At 44.9% G+C, this 22,968-nt stretch overlaps 2 pseudogenes; one reads left to right on the plus strand and one right to left on the minus strand.

The window, feature by feature from the left end:
* Positions 1 to 1,508: 1,508 nt before the first annotated feature.
* On the plus strand, positions 1,509 to 21,282 carry LOC123567463 (small ribosomal subunit protein eS6-like; annotated as a pseudogene).
* On the minus strand, positions 9,267 to 9,545 carry LOC123567464 (large ribosomal subunit protein eL43-like; annotated as a pseudogene).
* Positions 21,283 to 22,968: the final 1,686 nt, after the last annotated feature.

A 22,968-nucleotide genomic window follows, 5' to 3' on the forward strand; every position in this document is an offset into this window, starting at 1 on the left:
GGCCTCTTTTTTTGAGACAGAGTCTCGCTCTGTTGCCAGGCTAGAGTGCAGTGGTGTGATCTCAGCTCACTGCAACCTCCAACTCCCTGGTTCAAACAATTCTGCCTCAGCCTCCCGAGTAGCTGGGATTACAGGCACGCACCACCACACCCAGCTAATTTTTGTGTTTTTAGTAGAGACAGGGTTTCACCATGTTGGCCAGGAGGGTCTTGAACTCCCAACCTCAGGTGATCGACCCGCCTCGGCCTCCCAAAGTGCTGGGATTATAGGCGTGCACCGCCACACCTGGCCACTCTGCCTCTTATGTAGACTCTTATCCCCAGGTGACAAGAATAAAATCAGTATGCGTCAGAAATGTATAATTATAAGACCTAATTTCATCCACTTGTCATTGGTGCCCACTGGCCACTCGTCTTTTTTGTCCCCATCTATTAGGCGATGCAGGAGATGTGGAGCTGGGGCCTCAGCTCCAGGGGAGGAGGTAGGGCATTGGCACTCTAGGGGCTGGATGCTGGGGGAGGGTTGCTGGAATTCAGAAGCAACTTTGAAATTCCCAATCACGAACAGTCTCATGTTCTGAGGATGTTTACACATAGAAGATGCCTAATACTTTTTGTTGTCTATAACAGTTTTATTAGAAGAGTGTGTCTGAAGTGGCAGAACCAAGGTAAAGAGGGTCTAAAGAAACACTTTGATGGATTAAGATTGGAATGAAGTTTGGCAGAAAAGAAACTTCCCGTATCCATCTAAGTCAAAGTATCTGGTGAGGAGTAAAGAGTACAAAGCAGTAAAATTCTCTGTGGTAGTCCAGGGTGGACTGTTCAGTGGACTTCCTTCACTGCAGGAAGAGCTTTGCAAATATCGGTGGGGGGGAGTTTCTACCACGGATGCATTCTAAAATGGGCGCCTGTGGGCAAGGCATTCGCAATGAATTGAAATACCGTGCATGACTTACTTGTTGTTTTGTTTGCTCTGAAATTTGTTGCTGCTTATTATGGTACCTTTGTGTGAAGGATAATTTAGAGGAGGTAGAGACATAAGGGAAAGGAAAGGAGAAAGGGGTACCAGAATAGGGAGGCAAATGGTTGAGCGGGGCGTACCCGTTCCTATTTGTTTTGAGTTGTGCCTCCCACTTGGGACTAATTCTCCATTAACATCGTGTTTTCCCTATGGCACACTCTAGGGTGGCTTAGGAGAGCAGCTCTCTCCGAGTCAGCTCATGGATGCTGTTTCAGCTCAGTGGAGGACTTCAGAAGCAAGCTGAAATGGAACTGGTGTACCAGTAGGGGGTAAGAAGGAGAGATTGCAATCATCCTCAAGGATGTCTCAACTTTCCAAGTAGGCAGTGGTCTCTGGCCTGGGGTTTGTGGACCCCTGAGGAATATGCATATTTCTGGGGAGACTAAAAAGGTTAAAAACCACTGCACTAAAGCTTAACTGCCATCTCTAATGTATGTGCATAATTATGCTTTGCTAGGATGGGAAGAAAGGACACTAGTGAAAGAAATGTGGACGGGTGTGTCTTCAGGTATATTAACAGGTCCAGAGCATGGAGTCCAAAGAAGAAAATGCACAGATGCTATTGCAAAAGGCAGGAGGCACAGAAACCAATGTGATCCACCAGTAAATAAAAACAAGGTGTGTAGGTTTGCTCTATTAGTCATTCCTGTGCTCTCCTGTCCTCTAAGCTGAGATAGTGAGGTCGTGCCGCTGAAACCGTTACGGAAGTATGTTTTAATGTCTTAGGACTACTGAAACAAAGTACCAGGAACTGAGTGACTTAAAATAACAAATTTAGGCCGGGTGCGGTGGCTCAAGCCTGTAATCCTAGCACTTTGGGAGGCCGAGATGGGCGGATCACGAGGTCAGGAGATCGAGACCATCCTGGCTAACACGGTGAAACCCCGTCTCTACTAAAAAAATACAAAAAACTAGCCGGGCGAGGTGGCGGGCGCCTGTAGTCCCAGCTACTCCGGAGGCTGAGGCAGGAGAATGGCGTAAACCTGGGAGGCGGAGCTTGCAGTGAGCAGAGATCCGGCCACTGCACTCCAGCCCGGGCTACAGAGCGAGACTCCATCTCAAAAAAAAAAAAAAAAATAAATAAATAAATAACAAATTTATTCTCTCATGGTCCTGGATTTTAAGATGTCCAAAATTAAGGTGTGGGCGGGGCCATGTTGCATCTGACACCTTTAGAGAAGAGTCCTTCCTGGCTTCTTAGCCAGCATTGCCCCTTGGTTGCCTGCAGTCCTTGGTGTTTCTTGGCTGTAGCAACATGACTCCGATCCCTGTCTCCATCTACACATGGCCTTCTACCCCATGTATCTTTGTGTCTTCACAAGGCCTTCTTATAAGGATACTAGTTACTGGATTTAGGGTGCACCCTAATCCACCATGGCCTCATCTTAACTAATTACATCTGCAAGAATCCTATCTCCAAATAAGGTCACCTGAGGTTCTGGGTTGATATGGTTCAGCTGTGTCCCCACCCGAATCTCATCTTGAATTGTCGCTCCCAGAATTCCCACGTGCTGTGGGAGGGACTTGGTGGAAGATAATTGAATCACGGGAGCGGTTTCCCCCATACTGTTCTCATGGTAGTGAATTAGTCTCATGAGATCTGATGGTTTTACAAGGGGTTTCCCCTTTTGCTTGGCCCTCACTCTCTCTTCGCTGCCACCATGTAAGACGTGCCTTTCACCTTATGCCATGACTGTAAGGCCTCTCCAGCCATGTGGAACTGTGAGTCCATTAAACCTCTTTTTCTTTACCCAGTCTCAGGTATGTCTTTATCAGCAGCATGAAAACAGATTAATACATGGGTAGACATGACTTTTTGTGGGATACTGCTCAGCCCAGTACAAGGCATCTTTGCGGACTCTGCTATATTCTGCGGGGTTTAAGGTTGCAATTATGGAATAGAAATGGTGGGGAGAACTAGTTACAAAGTGTGGAGAAGACGGGAGATGGGTCTTCAGAAGTGTTTGGATAGGTATTAATAGAAGGATAGAAGAATGTTGAAATGTCATTCTCTTAAATGACATGTAAATTGCCTTTGCAGTCAAGATACCAAAGGCTCCAGATTTAGGAGTGGGGAAAGAGGTCCCTGGCCCCTCTGCTATTCCCTTCTTGGTACAACTCCTTAGTTCTGCCTTCCTGATTTAAGAAACTGTGAGCTTCAAAACAATCTTCTCCCACCCCAATTGTGAACAGATACATCTAACTTTTATGACTTAATAAAGGGAGTATCTTGGAATAGTCATGTGGTATCAGCCCAGAGAAAATGTCTTCCTTATTTCTCATCTGAATTGTAAAACTGATTTACATGGTATTCATTGTCTGCAGTTGCAGTAACAATGGCTTCATGGTAGTAGCTAGCCTAGTTTTGCTTCCTCCGTTCAGAGCTGAGTGAGAGTGAGAATGAGGAAAACAGCTCTCTGTCTTATGAAGGGGTCCTAGGATCCTAGTGAGAGGGTTTCAACTGGATAGGCTGTTTCAGGCTTAGAGCAGGCCCAGAATTCCAGGGAACTATGAAGAAGTCCTCTAAGGGCACTCTGAGGGGATTCTAGTAGCTAAGAGGGGCCTAGACCCAACTAGATCATGATTATTCTTTCTCAGTCTCTCGAAACGTGCAATGAATATCCCAGAACTTGGCTGGCTCTTTAAGGACGTCTTGCTTGCAGACAGAGTGTTTTCCAAGTAGCTTCCTGCCTGCAGAGGCATCCACAAACCTAAATCGGAGACTTTATCTACCCCGGAGCCCTCAAAACCCTGGGAAATAGGACCAGAAAGAACCACCGGCTATGGTGTTGGTTACAGAAAATGAAGGGATCCAAGTTATTAAAAGCAGGTAACAAAGCAACATCAAGAAACTATGTCCTTAAAACTGAGAGAATAAAGACATTCTGATCCACATGGTTTGTAGGGTGAAATCTAGCCTCTGGGCAGATAAGAAATCAGGGTGTGAGTCACCCCTCTTTAGCTGGAATGACAAGAGACTCAGACCATAACTCTAGAGATTCAAGGGTTACCCACACCCACATTCCTTTTCATGCCTCACCTGTCCCAGGTATGCATGAAAACTACCGCTAAAAATAACTGCAGAAACTTGAAGTCTGGGAAATAGCACTGAACAGTCTCACCTGAAGTGAAGAGCTGGTTGGTGCCAAGTGCGAACGAGACAGGAAGAAAATGGGCTCCTCTGGAGCCATGGTCTCTAGGAGGTGGGCCCCAAGGTCCACTCAGAGTCTTGGAGCTTTTGTCTGCTCATAGCCATCCATCCCCTGATGCCATCTAAACCCAAAGGATGTCTCCTGTCACTATCACCCTTCAATCATCTGCCAGTGCCGTCAAAGAGGCTGGAAGGGGCAGGAGGGATTGGGAAAGGAACATGTGGGGAAAGTGTAAGTTCACTGTTGCTGTGTGACCTTGTGCAAGTTACTAAACCTCTCTGAACCTTGAGTTTTCTCATTTGTTAATATGGAAAGAAGACCATGGAACCTATCCCTGTCACAGAATCTTTTTTTTTTTTTTTTTTTTTTTTGAGATGGAGTCTCTGTCACCCAGGCTGGAGTGCAGTGGTGTGATCTCAGCTCACTGCAGCCTCCACCTCCCAGGTTCAAGCGATTCTCCTGCCTCAGCCTCCCAAGTAGATGGAATTACTGGCACGTGCCACCATGCTGGGCTAATTTTTGTATTTTTAATAGAGGCAGGATGCCATGTTGGTCAGGCTGGTCTCGAACTCCTGACCTCAGGTGATCCATCTGCCTCGGCCTCCCAAGTTCTGGGATTACAGGCATGAGCCACCACACCTGGCCTGCCTCACAGAATCTCGAACCTAGTTTTTAAAATTCTGTGTCTTTCCTCCTTCCCTTCCAGTGTCCACCATATCCTAGCCACAGTGCCAGGTACTAGGAAAGCAGTACTGAAGAAAGAGTCAGATGCTATTTTTGCTGAACTTAGCCATAGTATTGTATTGTGATTGTGTTTCCTACTGGGCAGGGACCATGCCTAGTTCGTGGATATAACTAATATCTTACAGGGCCCATATGCAGTAAATGTTCAATATCTGTCACTTTCTGAAACCTAAGATGTGTCAGGCGGCTTGACCTGTATTGTTTCTAGTTCTTTGAACAATCCCGAACAGTGGATATTATTGTTCCCAGTATGAGCCATGGTGCCAGTTTGCCAAATGGGCCCCTGACTGTGAGACTTTGGACAAGTTGTTCAACCTTCCTGTGTTTCAGTCTTCTTATCTGAAGACACACAGTTATGGTACAGCATTGTGAAGTTTAAATGAACTATATACTGTGGCTCATGATAACAATCAGTAGGTGGTAGTCATTATAATGATCATTAATTGTGGCTATTAGCATAGATGAAGACTGGCAGCATGCCCAGATCATACAGCTGGTAAAGGGCTAAGTAAAAATTTGAAGCCAAAATTGGATTCCAGGCCTGTGCCGTTTACGGTAAATACACTGTTATGTGTGCGTGTATGTATATATGTGTAATTCCGTATTATATTACTCATTCAATATGTTCCACGCAACAAGTAAGTATTATGCAAATGAGCTTTCAGGTTCCAAGCTATTTTCAAATCGGCAACAGGCAGGTAAGAAAATATGACTTTCTTGTTTTCACCAGTAGATGGCAGAAGGAAGAAAAGGCCACTCCGGAGAGGGAAGGAATTTTAATTCAGAGGGAGTGATTCACAGTGGGCTGTGGCTGAGGCACAGGGGCGGATGAGTCAGACTCCTTGTATGACTACAGTGGAGGACAGCCCCACCAGGACTAGGGGTCAGGGGTCTGGGTGGGCAGGAGAACTACCTACAGGTATGTGAAGGGTGTCAGCCTTCAAGAAGATCTAGGTTGACCCAGAGGATGGGGACTGGGAGCCCCGAAGTAAAGGCAAGTTCAGACGCAGTTAGAAAAAAAGGTCACGTTCCCCTATCATCTCTACTGCATGGTCCCTGGCTGTGGGCCCTCCTCGTCAGCTTCCAGACACTTGGTTCTTTTCCAAAGCCTGCCCTTCCCTCTGGGATGTTGATGAAGCCACTTGCCCTGTTTGCTCCTTTCCCCGCCCCCTACCCCAGTCTGTAAGCTAGGAATACTATTTCCCTGCTTCTCCCAATACATGTTGTTTGTGAGCCATTGGCCCCCCTCACTGCTTCCCTCTCTCCTAACTGCGTATCCATCCAGTAGGCTTGGTCCACAGCCCGCGCTCCTGTATCAAATAAGCTTGGTGCTGGGTAACCTGTGAGCTGCTTGTTCATTTTATCCTAGAGACGTGTCCTTCAGCCCAAAGTAATGGGAATTGTCCTTCTGGGTCCAAAAGACTAGTAGCAGCAGTCAAGCTTGGTGGTCATTTATACTGGGCTGACTCTCACTGATGTGATGCTGGCTTTTGTCCTCAGACATCTTTTGGGGGAGGAGTCCACTGGTTACTCCTGACATCTTAGAAACCCTCTTACCCAAGCTATTAAATCCAGTGCCAACTTAAAACCAACATCCCTGTGGCGATTTCTGGGTGGGTCAAGAGTGGGGACTATCCAAAGGTTTCTTATTTGGCATGTGTCTATTTGTACATTCGTAATGGTTGTTGGTTTGGTTTTAAATAAGTGATTCTTGGATGGGACGTGGTGGCTCATGCCTATAATCCCAGCACTTTGGGAGGCCAAGGTGGGAGGATTGCTTGAGGCCAGGAGTTTGAGACCAGCCTGGGTAACACAGCAGAACCCCACTGCTACAAAAAATAATAAAAAAAATTATCTGGGCATGGCGGAGCCTGCCTGTGGTCCTAGCTACTTGGGAGGCTGAGACAAGACAATCACTTGAGCCTTGGAGGATGAGATTGCAGTGAGCTATGATTGTGCTGCTGCATTCCAGCCTGGGTGCAGGGCGAGACCCTGTCTCTAAGAGATAAATAGTAAACCAGTGATTCTTTACAATAGGGCTGAGGAGAGCCTCCTGTGTGTTAGGTATTTGCCAGGTGACTGGCATGTATTATTTCTTTTACTGGAGGTCATGAGTTATTTCTCAAGGAAACTGCGAATCAGAAAAGCTTGTTTGTCATATTTTAAAACTACAGCCTAGTCATTCTTTTTTTTTTCTTTCTCGTTTTTGAGACTGAGTTTTGCTCTTGTTGCCCAGGCTGGAGTACGATGGTGCGACCTCGGCTCACTGCAACCTCTGCCTCCCAAGTTCAAGCGATTCTCCTGCCTCAGCCTCCTGAGTAGCTGGGATTACAGGCATGCACCACCACGCCTGGCTAATTTTGTATTTTTAGTAGAGACTGGGTTTCTCCATGTTGGTCAGGCTGGTCTCTAACTCCCGACCTCAGGCGATCCGCCTGCCTCGGCCTCCCAAAGGGCTGGGATTACAGGCGTGAGCCACCGTGCCGGGCACAGCCCAGTTATTCCTTATTCTGTCTTCTGTGATTTCTTAAATTCATCCAAGGGTGTTCAGGAATTTTGGAGGGTGAGCCTATGCTGACAAAATGAAGTTGAGCACCATAGTTTTGTGTTTTTACTAAATCTCCAGAAAATAAATGTGACCTTTGGACTGCCAGAAGATGCGCGTTGAAACCTCACACAAAATCAGCATGTGAGGACAGAGAGGATGTTGGTGATCACCGGAATCTGTTCATTTTTCCTTTGAAGATGCTTAAGGGAAGTATGTGTGTGTTTATAGGTTTGTATGTGTTTTAGAGTGTGCCAACAAGCTTTAGCCATTTAAAGACAGACACTGAAGACTCCCTCTATTAAAAAAAAAGTTCTAGTGGAATTTTGTTCATCATATCTGCCTGAGAAAAAAACAGGCCCTGCTTTTCAGTCTTGAAGACCTAAGTCTCCTTTTTGAATAGAGTAGTGGGGACTGGGTGCAGTGACTCATGCCTATAACCCCAGCACTTTGGGAGGCCAAGGTGGGCAGATCTTTTGAGGTCAGGAGTTCGAGACCTGCATGGCCAACATGGTGAAACCCCGTCTCTACTAAAAATACAAAAATTAGCTGGGTGTGGTGGCTTGTGCCTGCTAATCTCACTACTCGGGAGGCTGAGGCATAAGAATCACTTGAACCCAAGTGAGGTGGAGGTTGCAGTGAGCCAAGATCACGCTGCTGCACTCCAGGCTGGACAACAGAGTGAGACTCCATCTCAAAAAAAGAGAAGAGTAGTGGGAGTAGTTGGGCGACAGAAATATGCTGTAGAGAAGGCTGGCCAGCCTAACTCATTTTCCTAGTAAATGCCAGTGATGCCCCTAACCAGGCACTAGTGTCTATTGCCAGTGTGGCATGTGGGTAAGTCACACTTTGTACCTCACCTCTTTAGCATCTTTGTCTGGGTGAACTCAGAATTATGTGTGATCACCAAGGGCAGCCTTGAAGGGGACGAAAGGGCCTTACAAGGACAAGCCTCTGGCTGACAGGGATGACAGAAGGGCAGCCCACCTGGGCGGGGTGCTGGGAGAGAGGGTAAAGGGAAGAAGGGTGTCATGTTCAATTTTACAGCCTGTCCGCAAACTTCGTGGTTTTATGGTACTCAGCTGGGTAGTCATTTCCTGCCCTTTCTCCTACTGTGTTCTCCAGAGTCCCTGAGTCACTCTTTGGCCAGTGGCCTGCAGCCAGGGCTCATTTCTCTTCCCTATGGTCTAGAGAAGTTGTTTCCAAAGCGGGGTACGGGTATCCAGGGACAACATACTGCGAGGCAGTCTGTTGGGGTGTGGAAGACACTAGAACATTTATCTGTATTTAACCCATCCATTTCTAATGTCTGTTTTTTATGTTTTGTAGTGTAAAGTTTTGCTGTAAACAATTCACAATAAATACATATGGATATGGCATATTTATATATATATATATATAATGTATGTAAATTGTTTAACATACGTGCAAGTATGTTAAAGATATTATGTTGAATAGGGATGCATATCAAGAAGGTTTGGCCAGCCTGGCCAACATGGTGAAACCTCATCTCTACTAAAAATACAAAAATTAGCCTGGCATGGTGGTGGGCACCTGTAATCCCAGCTACTCAGGAGGCTGAGGTGCGAGAATTGCTTTAACCCAGGAGGTGGAGGTTGCAGTGAGCTGAGATGGTGCCACTGGATTCCAGGCTGGGCGGTAGAGCGAGACTGAGTCTCAAAGAAAAAAAAGAAAGTTTAGGACTATAGCCCTAGGGAATTATGCTGACAATAGTCCTTTTTTATTATTACATAAGTTAACCCATTTATTAAAGGCTAGTGATGTTTCCAGTGGTGGAGGAACATCTACTGGTCTTTCAGTTCTTTCAGTCTTCTGATGGTAGACTTTGCTGTGGCAGCAGAAGTGGTATTGTAGATTCAACCACCGCCAGCTACTGTCTTCATGTAGGAACCACAGTGCCAGATGCCTGTATCTCGTCTTTTCGTCTTGGTTTTGCCACAGAAAGAGCAAATGTACCTGACGTGCTAGCTGGTTTCAGTTTTCTTCACCATTTTCCGGAGGGAGGCACCATAGCGGATCCTGTATTTACCGACAATTCCAACTTTATTGGTGCATTTAGCCATGTCAGCGCAAACTAGGTTTGAGCCCGCAATAGTCTTTAAAAGCATTATTTTATGTTTCATTATGAAATTAACTTTTTTTTTTTTTTGGAGATGTAGTCTTGCTCTGTCCCTAGGCTGGAGTACAGTGGTGCAATCTTAGCTCACTGCAATCTCCGCCTCCCGGGTTCAAGTGATTCCCCTGCCTCAGCCTCCTGAGTAGCTGGAATTACATACAGGAGTGCACCACCATGCCCGGCTAATTTTTTGTATTTTAGTAGAGACGGGGTTTTATCATGTTGGCCAGGATGGTCTCGATCTCCTGACCTCGTGAACCGCCCGCCTCGGCCTCCCAAAGTGCTAGGATTACAGGCGTAAGTGACCGTGACCGTGCCTGGCCCAACTTTCTTTTTTTTTTTTTTTTTTTTTTTTTTTTTTTTTTTTTTTGAGACGGAGTCTCACGCTGTTGCCCAGGCTGGAGTGCAGTGGCGCGATCTCGGCTCACTGCAAGCTCCGCCTCCCGGGTTCCCGCCATTCTCCTGCCTCAGCCTCCTGAGTAGCTGGGACTACAGGCGCCCGCCACCGCGCCCGGCTAATTTTTTGTATTTTTTAGTAGAGACGGGGTTTCACTGTGGTCTCGATCTCCTGACCTTGTGATCCGCCCGCCTCGGCCTCCCAAAGTGCTGGAATTACAGGCTTGAGCCACCGCGCCCGGCCAACTTTCTTTTTTTTTGAGACAGAGTCTCACTCTGTCGCCAGGTTGGAGTGCAATGGCGTGATCTCGGCTCACTGCAAACTCTACCTCCTGGGTTCAAGCGATTCTCCTCCCTCAGCCTCCTGAGTAGCTGGGATTACAGGCATGCGCCACCATTCCCAGCTAATTTTTGTAGTTTTAGTAGAGATGGGGTTTTACCATGTTGGCCAGGATGGTCTTGATCTCTTGACCTCATGATCCATTCACCACAGACTCCCAAAGCGCTGGGATTACAGGCGTGAACCACCGTGCCTGGCCTTTTTTTTTTTTTGAGATGAAGTCTCACTGTGTTGCCCAGGCTGGAGTGCAGTGATTCAGTCTTGGCTCCCTGCAACCTCCGTCTCCCACGTTCGAACTGAGTGGGAGCTTCAAATTCTGGTTTCAAACCCGGATGATTCTCCAGTTCCTTGAGAGTTTGTGAGCTAATAGGTGTGTGAGCTATTTTCACTGTTTCCAGAGCCTAATAGAAACCTTCTATGTACCCCAAATAAGCCTGCACAGGCCAACTTTAAGGTCAGGTGTTTTGCATTCATTAGAAATGTTAGGAACTTGGAGTGGTCCTCTCATGCTGTTCAGAATGTGTGGTTATGGCCTGAGTGTGGAGTGGGCAGGTGCTGCTTTGGGGCCTGACCTGCATCCCAACCCCCTTCTATTGTGAGGGAGTTCTGCGGAAGGAAACGTGGGGAACACCACCTCCCATAGCCCCTGGACAGCACTGACTTTAGACCTGGGCAAGTGAGAGCCTTCCCCAGGCCTGCTCCTCAGGAGTCTCCACACTTTGGAGTATGTTTCTCAAAATGTTCCAGCTTTCCCTTCTGTGCTTGGGACATGCCAGGGCCAGCAGGCAAGAGAGTTCCAGTTGCTCCCAGCCTTTCCAACATTTGATATTGTCAGGCTTTTGTGATTTTAGCTATTCTTCACTGTGGATATGTTTTCCCATGGGAAATCTCTCTCTGTGTATGTCTCTCTCTTACCCTTCTCTGTCTCTCTCTTTCCTTCTCTCTTGCTGACCTTCTCTCTCTCTCTCTCTCTCTCTCCGCCCCCCCCGCTCCTGTCTCCTCCCCACAACACATTTACTGAGGTATCAAAAACATGGCCGGGTGTGGTGGCTCATACCTGTAATCCCAGCACTTTGGGAAGCTGAGGCAGGCGGATCACTTGAGGCCAGGAGTTCCAGACTAGCCTGGCCAACATAGCAAGATGCTGTCTCAAAAAAAAACCCTTGTACATATTTGATTTGATAGGTTTTGATTTGATAGCTTTTGACATACGTATACATCCATGAAGCTGTGACCACGATGAAGATAATGAACACATCCATCATCCCCAAAATTTCCTCGTGCTCCTCGTCATCCCACCCTCCTGCCTTTCCTTCCTCCTCCCTGCCCGACACCAGGAAACCACTGATATGCTTGCTGTCAATATACAAAGTAGTTTGCATTTTTAGAGTTTTGTATAAATGGAATCATACAGTGTTTTCTGTTTTTTAAGACAGGGTTTTACTCCTGACACCCAGGCTGAGGTGCAATGGCATGATCTCGGCTCACTGCAACCTCTGCCTCCCAGGCTTAAGCAATTTTCCTGCCTCAGCCTCCAAAGCAGCTGGGACTACAGATACATGCCACAGCGCCCGGCTAAATACAGTGTATTCTTTTTAAAATCTGACCTCTTTCACTTGGGATAATTATTTTGAGTTTCATCCATGTTGTGTGTTTCAATAGTTCATTCGTTTTTATTGCTCAGTAGTATTCCATTATATGGATTTATCATAATTTGTCTATACTTTTCTTTTTTGGTAATGTCTTTGGCAAGATTTGGTATCAGGGTTATGCTGGCCTCATAAAATCAATTAAGAAGCATTTCCTCGGCCCGGCACAGTAGCTCACGCCTGTAATCCCAGCACTTGGGGAGGCTGAGGTGGATGGATCACCTGAGGTCGGGAGTTTGAGACCAGCCTGACCAACATGGAGAAACCCAGTCTCTACTAAAAATACAAAATTAGCCAGGGGCGGTGGCTGATGCCTGTAATCCCAGCTACTCAGGAGGCTGACGCAGGAGAATCTGCTTGAACCCGGGAGGCAGAGGTTGTGGTGAGTCAGGATTGCACCATTGCACTCCAGCCTGGGCAACAAGAGTGAAACTGCGTCTCAGAAAAAAAAAAAAAGAAAAAAGTTTCTTCATTCTCTACTTTCTTTTTTTTTTTTTTTAGACAGAGTTTCACTCTTTTGCCCAGGCTGGAGTAAGGTGATGTGATCTTGGCTTACTGCAACTTCTACCCCTCAGGTTCAAGTGATTCTCCTGCCTCAGCCTCCTGAGTAGCTGGGATTACAGGCGCTCACCACCATGCCCAGCTAATTTTTATATTTTTAGTAGAGACAGGGTTTTGCCATTTTGGCCAGGCTAGTCTCGAGCTCCTTACCTCAGGTAATCCACCCGCCTCAGCCTCCCAAAGTGCTAAGATTAAGGGCATGAGCCAATGCGCCTGGCATTTCCATTTTTTGAAACAGTCTTGCTCTATCGCCCAGGCTGGAATGCAGTGGCAAGATCACAGTTCACTGCAGCTTCCACTTCCCTAGGCTCAAGTTATCCTCCCACCTCAGACTCCCAAGTTGCTGGCACCACAGGTGTGCACCACCATAATTGGCTAATTTTTGCATTTTTTTTAAGAGATGGGGTTTCACCATGTTGTGCAGGCTGGTCTTGAACTCCTGGGCTCCAGTGATCCTCCTGCCTTGGCTTCCCAAAGTGTAGGGATTACAGGCATTCTCTATTTTCTGAAAGGTTTGTGTAAAAATTTTTTTATAAACAAAATATTTTTCATTCTGAATTATACAAAATTAAAACTTCAGACAAACAAGTACTGTTTATAAGATCCACTAATGGGCCGGGCGCGGTGGCTCACGCCTGTAATCCCAGCACTTTGGGAGGCCGAGGCGGGCGGATCACAAGGTCAGGAGATCGAGACCATGGTGAAACCCCGTCTCTACTAAAAATACAAAAAATTAGCCGGGCGCGGTTGTGGGCGCCTGTAGTCCCAGCTACTCGGGAGGCTGAGGCAGGAGAATGGTGTGAACCCGGGAGGCGGAGCTTGCAGTGAGCCGAGATCGCGCCACTGCACTCCAGCCTGGGCGACAGAGCGAGACTCCGTCTCAAAAAAAAAAAAAAAAAAAAAGATCCACTAATGTTATATTTTTAAATAATATGATTACATAATAGCTTTCTTTAAATCTGAGTTCACTCACATTTGATGTTTTTTTTTGAGATGGAGTTTCACTTTTGTTGCCCAGGCTGGAGTGCAATGGTGTATTCTCGGCTTCCTGCAACCTCTGCCTCCCAGGTACAAGCGATTCTCCTGTCTCAGCCTCCCAAGTAGCTCGGATTACAGGCATGCACCACCATGCCCAGCTAATTTTTTTGTATTTAGTAGAGACGGGGTTTCATCATGTTAGTCAGGGTGGTCGTGAACTCCTAACCTCAGGTGATCCACCTGCCTCAGCCTCCCAAAGTGCTGGGATAACAGGCGTGTGCCAACCCTCCCAGCCTTGTTTTATCTTTACTAACTATAATTACCAAGTTGTAAAAACGAACAATTACAACCACATTCTTGGCAGAATTTTGATGTCTGATAATACCTGAATATTGGACAGCATCCAATTGAAACATCAGTGTAGCTTTCATGCATTAAATAAAGTATTTTACTCAAGTTCCCAAAACAAACTTGAGTATGTTGGGTTTGAATGGAAGCAAAAGGCCAAGTGAAAATATGAAAGCAGATTGTTTTTATTTGGTGGGAGCTGAAATGAATATTTGCGTTCTAATCAGACATCTGTGCCATGTGGCATTTTCCAAATTTTTAAGAGTCTGCTAGCTGAACACTTCACTGCTTTCCACCTTTGCTTTGCTCTTCTCTTTTCTTTCCTTTCATTTTACCTTCAGACTTTTTCTTTTCTTTCTTTTTTTTTTGAGACAGAGTCTCGCTGTGTCACCCGGGCTGTAGTGCAGTGGCCCTATCTTGGCTCACTGCAACCTCCACCTCTTGGGGTTCAAGTGAGTCTCATATCTCAGCCACTTGAGTAGCTGGGACTATAGGCGTGCACCACCACACCCTGCTAATTTTTGTATTTTCAGTAGAGACAGGGTTTCACCATGTTAGCCAGGCTGGTCTCAAATTCCTGGCCTTAAGTGATCTGCCTGCCTTTGGCCTCCTAAAATGCTGAGATTCCAGGCACGAGCCACCGCCCCCACCCTCAGCCTTTTTCTTTACCTCTACTTCTTCCATACTGGCTACTGCCCATACTGGTCTAGAAAACCCTTTTTTCCTCTTAATATCAGCCTCCATTTTTGTGTCATCTTTTTCATCTTTCACCACACATGCATTTCCTCTTGGCAGTGTCTGGCATCACCACAGGTGCTGTCTCTTGAACGTCTTTCCTTAAAACATCGCTGTCTACTTTGAGAATACTTTCAAGTCAGCTGAGCACCTTTGGGGCATTCTTTTTTCTTTTTTCAGCAAGCACTTTTCTTTTCTACCCCCTCTGACACACCACATGATCATACTGACCAGAGTCTGGTTTGTGTAAAATTGCTGTTATTTCTTCCTTAAATGTTGGATAGAATTGAACAGTGAAGCCATTTGGATTTGGGATTTTAATTGTTAAATCATTTTTCTTCTTTTTATCTTTTCTTTCTGGACAGGATCTTGCTTCATCACCCAGGCTGGAGTGCTGTGGCACAATCACAGCTCACTGTAGCTTCAACCTCTTGGGTTCCCTCCTGAGAGCGATCCTCCCACTTTAATCTCCAGAGTAGCTGGGACTACAGGTACGTCCCACCACACCTGGATACTTTTTGAATTTTTTGTAGAGTCAGGGTCTTGCTAGGTTGCTTAGGCTGGTCTCGAACTCCTGGCTTCAAGTGATTCTCCTGCCTTGGCCTCCTAAAGTGCCAAGATTACAGGTATGAGCCAGCATACCCGGCCTGCGTCCTGCACATATTGATACACTGTGTTTTCATTATCATTTAGATTGAAATGTTTTCTAATATCTTTTGTGATTTCTTTTTCGATTCAAGGTTATTTTGAAGAGTGATGCTTAATTTCAGAATATTTGAAGATCTTGGCCGGGCGCGGTGGCTCAAGCCTGTAATCCCAGCACTTTGGGAGGCCGAGACGGGCGGATCACTAGGTCAGGAGATTGAGACCATCCTGGCTAACACGGTGAAACCCCGTCTCTACTAAAAAATACAAAAAACTAGCCGGGCGAGGTGGCGGGTGCCTGTAGTCCCAGCTACTCAGGAGGCTGAGACAGGAGAATGGCCCGAACCCGGGAGGCGGAGCTTGCAGTGAGCTGAGATCCGGCCACTGCACTCCAGCCTGGGCGACAGAGCGAGACTCCGTTTCAAAAAAAAAAAAAAAAAAAAAAAAAAGAATATTTGAAGATCTTAAAAACATTTTACTTAATGACATAACCTGGGCTGGGCATGGTGGCTCACACCTGTAATCCCAGCATGTTGGGAGGCAAAGGTGGGCATATCACTTGAGGCCAGGAGTTCAAGACCAGCCTGGCCAACATGATGAAACCCTGTCTCTACTAGAAATACAAAAATTAGCAGGGCATGGTGGCACACACCTGTAATCCCAGGTACTCAGAAGGCTGAGGCATGAGAATCTTTTGAACCCAGGAGGTGGAGGTTGCAGTGAGCTGAGATAGCGCCACTGTACTCCAGCCTGGGTGACAAAGCAAGGCTCTGTCTCAAAAAAAAAAAAACAAAGAAAAACCATAACCTGAATGAATTTGATCCTTTGCCATTTTTTGAGGCTTGTTTTATGGACTAGCATATAGCCCATCTCATTGTATATTCCATGAGCCTTCAAAAGAATGTGTACTCTGCAATTTTTGAGTATAATATTCTGTAGTCAATTAAGTCAAACTAATTGGTAATGCTATCAAATTTTCTATGACCTCACTTTTTTCCCCAACTTATTCTAACAATTACTAATAGGGGCTATTAAAATCTCCATATGTTTGTGGATTCATTTATTTCTTTTTAGTCTGTTAATTTTTGCTTTACATATTTTAAAGCTCTCTTATTAAGTATATACAGATTTAGGATTTTTATGTCTTAACTAATTAAATGTTTTAGTATTAAGAAATATTCTTTATCTCTAGAATACTCTTTGCTCGAAAGGTATCTTCTCTGGGCCAGGCGTGGTGGCTCACACCTGTAATCCCACCACTTTGGGAGGCCAAGGTAGGCAGAGCAGGAGGTCAGGAGATTGAGACCAGCCTGGCCAACATGGTGAAACCCCATCTCTACTAAAAATACAAAAATTAGCTGAGTGCGGTGGCAGGGGCCTGTAATCCCAGCTACTCTGGAGGCTGAGGCAGTAGAATTGCTTGAACCCGGGAGGCAGAGGTTGTAGTGAGCCGAGATCACACCACTGCACTTCAGCCTGGGTGACAGAGCAAGACTTGTGTCAAAAAAAGAAAGAAAGAGAGACAGAGAGAGAAAGGAAGAAAGAAAGAAAAGAGAAAGAAAGAAAGAGAAAGAAAGAAAGATAGATGCTTTATCTGATATTAATATAGCCACAAACAAGTCAAACATTGCTTTTTTTTTTTTTTTTTTTTTGAGAGGGAGTCTTGCTGTGTCATCCAGGCTGGAGTGCAATGGTGCAATCTTGTCTTGCTACAACCACCGCCTCCTAGGTTCAAGTGATCCTCCTGCCTCAGCCTCCCAGGTAGCTGAGATTATAATGTGTACCACCACACCTGTCTAATTTTTGTATTTTTAATAGAGACAGAGTTTCACCAAGTTGGCCAGGCTGGTCTCAGACTCCTAGCCTCAAGTGACCTGTGCGCCTTGGCCTCCCAAAGTGCTTGGATTACAGGCATGAGCCACTGCGCACAACCCAAATACTGTTTTCTTAAGTTTAGTGTTTGTACAATATATAATTTTTTACTATTTTATTTTCAACTTGGTTGTGTCTTTATATTTCTAATGTGTTTCTTGTAAACAAAGTAACCTGAGACTTTCGTTCTCTATTTTCTAATTGGAGGGGCTAGTCTATTAGCAAATTTTTTTTTTTTTTTTTTTTTTTGAGACAGGCTCTCACTCTTGTCACCCTGGCTGGAGTGCAGTGCCACCATCATGCCTCACTGAAACCTTGACCTCCTGGGCTCAAGCAGTCCTTCCACCTCAGCCTCCTGAGTAGCTGGGACTGTAAGTGTGCACCATCATGCCTGGTTAATCTTCAAACTTTTTCTGTAGAGGTGGGATCCCACTTCATTGCCCAGGCTTGTCTCATTTGTATTTAATATGATTTTTTTTGTATTTTTAGGTTTACTTTTAACATCTTAAAAAACCCATAATATTTTTTTCTACTTGTTCCATCTGTTGTTTGTTTCTCTGTGATATAGCTTAGGTCTGTGTCCCTGCCCAAATCTCATGTCAAATTGTAATCTCCAGTGTTGGAGGTGGGGCCTGGTGGGAGGTGACTGGATTGTGGGAGTGGATTCCCCTTTGGTGCTGTCCTCATGATAATGAGTTAGTTCTCGTGAGATCTGGTTATTTAAAAGTGTGTGGCACCGGCCAGGCGCGGTGGCTCACCCCTGTAATCCCAGCACTTTGGGAGGCTGAGGTGGGTGGATCTCCTGAGGTCAGGAGTTCAAGACCAGCCTGGCCAACCTAGTAAAACCCCATCTCTACTAAAAATACAAACATTAGCTGGGTGTGGTGGTGGATGCCTGTAATCCCAGCTACTTGGGAGGCTGAGGCAAGAGAATCGCTTGAGCCCAGGAGGTGGAGGTTGCAGTGGGCCAAGACTGCACCACTGCACTCCAGCCTGGGTGACAAAGCAAGACTCTGTCTCAAAAAAAAAAAAGTGTGTGGCACCCGCCCCTCTGTCCTGCCCCTCTGTCCATGGTCCTGCTCCTGCCATGTAAGATGCCTGCTCGCTTTGCCTTCCGCCATGAGTAAAAGTGTCCTGAGGCCTCCCCAGAATCAGATGCCGCCATGCCTCCTGTACAGTCTGCAGAACTATGAGCCAATTAAACCTCTTTTCTTTATAAATGACCCAGTCTCAGGTATTTCTTTATAGTAATGCAAGAATGGACTAATATACTCTATTTCTCTTTTCCTGCCCTCTTTTCAATAAATTGAGTATTTATTTATTTTTTTTTGAGACGGATTCTTGCTCTGTCGCCCAGGCTGGAGTGCAGTGGCGCAATCTCGGCTCACTGCAAACTCCGCCTCCCAGGTTCACGCCATTCTCCTGCCTCAGCCTCCTGAGTTGCTGGGACCACAGGCACCCGCCGCCGCACCTGGCTAATTTTTTTTTTTTTTTTTTGTATTTTTAGTAGAGACGGGGTTTCACTGTGGTCTCGATCTCCTGACCTTCTGATCTGCCTGCCTTGAACTCCCAAAGTGCTGGGATTACAGGCGTGAGCCACTGCACCGAGCCAAATTGAGTATTTTTAAATATACCATTGACTTTTTAGCTAAACATCTTTTATTTTTAGTAGTTTTTGTTAATATTACAAATATCTTTTTTTGTTGTGTTTTTTTTTGAGATGGAATCTCACTGTGTCGCCCAGGCTGGAGTGCAGTGGCATGGTCTTGGCTCACTGCAACCTCCACCTCCTGGGTTTAAGCGATTCTCCTGCCTCAGCCTCCCAAGTAGCTGGGATTACAGGTACCTGCCACTATGCCCTGCTAATTTTTTGTATTTTTAGTAGAGATGGGGTTTCACCATGTTGGCCAGGCTGGTCTCAAACTCCTGACCTCGTGATCCACCTGCCTCACCCTCCCGAAGTGCTGGGATTACAGGCCTGAGCCACCATGCCTGGCTGAGATTACAAATATCTTTAACAGTCTACCTTCAAATTATTCTCTTTTGTGGTTCTAACACTAATTCTATTTACCCACTTCCAATTCTTTTTACCCATTTCCAATTCTTTGAGCTCTTGTTGTCCTGTATTTTACTTCTAAATGTTACATACTTTGAAATATATTGTTATTGTATTGGCAGCCAATTGTTTTTTTTAAATGTGTAGATAAGCCAGGAGCATTGATCATACCTGTAATCCCAGCTACTTAGGAGGTTGAGGAGGGAAGATTGCTTGAGGTCAGGAGTTTGAGACCAGCCTGGGAAACACAGCGAGACCCTCTCTCTAAAAAATAGAAAAATAAAAAAAATTAACCAAGGATGGTGGCATGTGCTTGTGGTTTTAGCTACTTGGGAGACTGAGGCAGGAGAATTGCTTGAGCTCAGGAGTCAAGCCTGTGGTGAGCTATGATCATGCCACTGCACTCCAACCTGGGAAACAGAGTGAGATCATGTAACTAAAAAGAAAAAAAAAAAAAAAAAAGTATAGCTCTCTTTTCTATTTAGATTCATATTTATGCTCTCTGGGTCTCTTATTTTTTCCTACAGATCTGTGCTTCCATTGACATTATTTCTGTTAATCATTTCTGGTGGAGTGGGTTTCCTGGAAATGAATTCTCCTTTTTCCTGAAAATATCCTTATTTACCTTTAGGTTGAAATATAAATAGATGTGGCCAGGCGCAGCGGTGGCTCACACTCGTAATCTCAGCACTTTGGGAGGCTGAGGTGGGCAGATCATAAGGTCAGGAGATAGAGACCATCCTGGCTAACACGGTGAAACCCCGTCTCTACTAAAAATACAAAAAATTAGCCAGGCATGATGGCATGCGCCTGTAGTTCCAGCTACTCGCGAGGCTGAGGATTGCTTGAACCCGGGAGTTGGAGGTTGCAGTGAGCTGAGATCATGCCATTGTACTCCAGCCTGGGCGACAGAGTAAGACTCCACCTCAAAAAAAAAAAAAAAGAAAAAGAAATATAAATAGACATCTAGGCTGACAGGTTTTGCTTGTTTTTTTCCATTTGCTTAAGAAAGCTTTTCTATTTTTGGGGGGTGGTGTGGGGTGTACTAGTCTGTTCTCATGCTGCTAATAAGACATACCTGAGACTGGGTAATTTATAAAGAAAAAGAGGTTTAATGGACTCACAGTTCCGTATAGCTGGAGAGGCCTTGCAATCATGGTGGAAGGCAAAGGAGGAGCAAGGCACCTCCTACATGGTGGCAAGCAAGAGAGGAGTGCAGGGGAACTCCCTTTAGAAAGCCATCAGGTCTTAGAGGTGTTCAGCTGCTTCACGATGAAACTGAACATCTCCTTCCCAGTCACTGGCTGCCAGAAACTCATTAAGGTAGATGATGAATGCAAATTTCGTACTTTTTATGAGAAGCTTATGGCCACAGAAGTTGCTGCTGATGCTCTGGGTGAAGAATGGAAAGGTTATGTGGTCCGAATCAGTGGTGGGAACAACAAACAAGGTTTCCCCATGATGCAGCGTGTCTTGACCCATGGCTGTGTCCGCCTGTTACTGAGTAAGGGGCATTCCTGTTACAGACCAAGGAGAACTGCAGAAAGAAAGAGAAAATCAGTTCGTGGTTGCATAGTGGATGCCAATCTGAGCATTCTCAACTTGGTTATTGTTAAAAAAAAAAAAAAAAAAAAAAAAAAAAGGAAAAAAGGAAAGAAGGATATTCCTGGACTGACTGGATACTACGGTGCCTTGTCGCCTGGGGCCCAAAAGAGCTAGCAGAATCCGCAAACTTTCCAGTCTCTCTGAAAAAGATGATGTCCACCAGTATGTTGTAATGAAGGTAAGAAACCTAGGACCAAAGCACCCAAGATTCATCGTCTTGTTACTCCACATTTCCTGTGGCACAAAGGGCAGCATATTGCTCTGAAGATGCCGCGTACTAAGAAAAATAAGGAAGAGGCTGCAGAATATGCTAAACTTTTGGGCAAGAGAATGAAAGAGGCTAAAGAGAAGTTCCAGGAACAAATTGTGAAGAGACACAGACTTTCCTCTCTGCGAGCTTCTACTTCTAAGTCTGAATCCAGTCAGAAATAAGATTTTTTGAGTAACAAATAAATAAGATCAGACTCAAAAAAAAAAAAAAAAAAAAGAAAAAAAGAAAGCCATCAGATCTCGTGAGACTTTATCACAAGAACAGCATGGGAAAGACCCACCCCCATGATTCAATTACCTCCCACCAGGGCCCTCCCACAACATGTAGGAATTATGGGAGCTACAATTCAAGATGAGATTGGGGTGGGGACACAGCCAAACCATATGAGGCGGTGGGGAACCTTTTCTATTGTCTTCTGGCCTCTACTGTTTCTGATGAGAAATCAGCCATCATTCGTAATTTTTTCTTTGGCTACTTTTAATAATTTATTTTTATCTTTTATTTTTAACACTTTGACTATGATGTATCTGAGGTTGGTTTTCTTTGTATTTATTCTGCTTGGAGTTCACTGAGCTGAGGCAATCTGTGACTTGATTTCTTTTATTAGTTTTAGCAAATTCTTGTCTACAATCTCTCCAAAGATTTCTTCTGTCTCACTCTATCTTTCTTTTCCTTACGGAACTTCAATTACAAATACGTTAAACCATTTGCTATCATCCTAAGGTTCTTAGATGCTCTGTTTTATCCCCCCAACATTTTTCTATTTGTGTTTTAGTTGGATTACACTCACGTGCTGTATAATAACAGTTTAGCCAAGACCACTGTCATATATTTAGCCAACAGACCACATATATGATGTTGGCCCCGTAAGATTGTAATAAAGCTGAAAAATTCCTATCAGCTAGTGATGTTGTAGCCATCATAAAGTTGTAGTGCAACACATTTCTCATGTGTTTGTAGTGATGCTGGTGTAAACAAACCTGTGCTGCCAGTCGTATAAAAGTATACCACACACAATAATGTATAGTATATAATACTTGATAATGATAAAAAATGACTATGTTACTGGTTTATGTATTTACTATAACATACTTTTATCATTATTTTAGAGTGTACTTCACATGTATATATAACATTACATTATATATATGTATAAAGTTAACTGTAAAACAACCTCAAGCAGAAACATAAATAACAAATTTTAAAAAAAGAAAAAAGCAGCTGGGCATGGTGGCTCATACCTGTAATCCCAGCACTTTAGGAGGATGAGGCGGGTGGATCACCTGAGGTCAGGAGTTTGAGACCAGCTTGGCCAACATGGCGAAACCCCATCTCTACTAAAAATACAAAAAATTAGCAGGCATGGTGGTGCACACCTGTAGACCCAGCTACTCAGGAGGTTGAGGCAGAATCGCTTGACTCTGGGAGGCAAAGGTTGCAATGAGCTGAGATCGTGCCATTGCACTCCAGCCTGAGCGACAGAGCGAGACTCAGTCTCAAAAAAAAAAAAAAAAAAAAAAAAAAAGGAAAAACTCTAAAGAATAAACAGAAAGAAAATATTTTGTATAGCTGTACAATGTATGCTTGAAGTTAAGTCTTATTAAAAGAGTCAAAAAGCTAAAAGATGAAAAAGTTTGTAAAGTTAAAAAGTTACAGTAGGCTGAGGTTAATTTATTATTGAAGAAAGAAAAATTTTAAAAATAAATTTAGTGGCTGGGTGCAGTGGGTCACACCTGTAATCCCAGCACTTTGGGAGGCCGAGGTGCGTGGATCACCTGGGGTTGGGAGTTCCAGATCAGCCTGACCAACATGGAGAAGCCCCATCTCTACTAAAAATACAAAATTAGCTGGGCATGGTGGCATATGCCTATAATCCCAGCTACTTGGGAGTCTGAGGTAGGAGAATCGCTTGAA

The sequence above is a fragment of the Macaca fascicularis genome, chromosome 11, assembly GCF_037993035.2.
Source record: "Macaca fascicularis isolate 582-1 chromosome 11, T2T-MFA8v1.1".
NCBI lineage: Eukaryota > Metazoa > Chordata > Mammalia > Primates > Cercopithecidae > Macaca > Macaca fascicularis.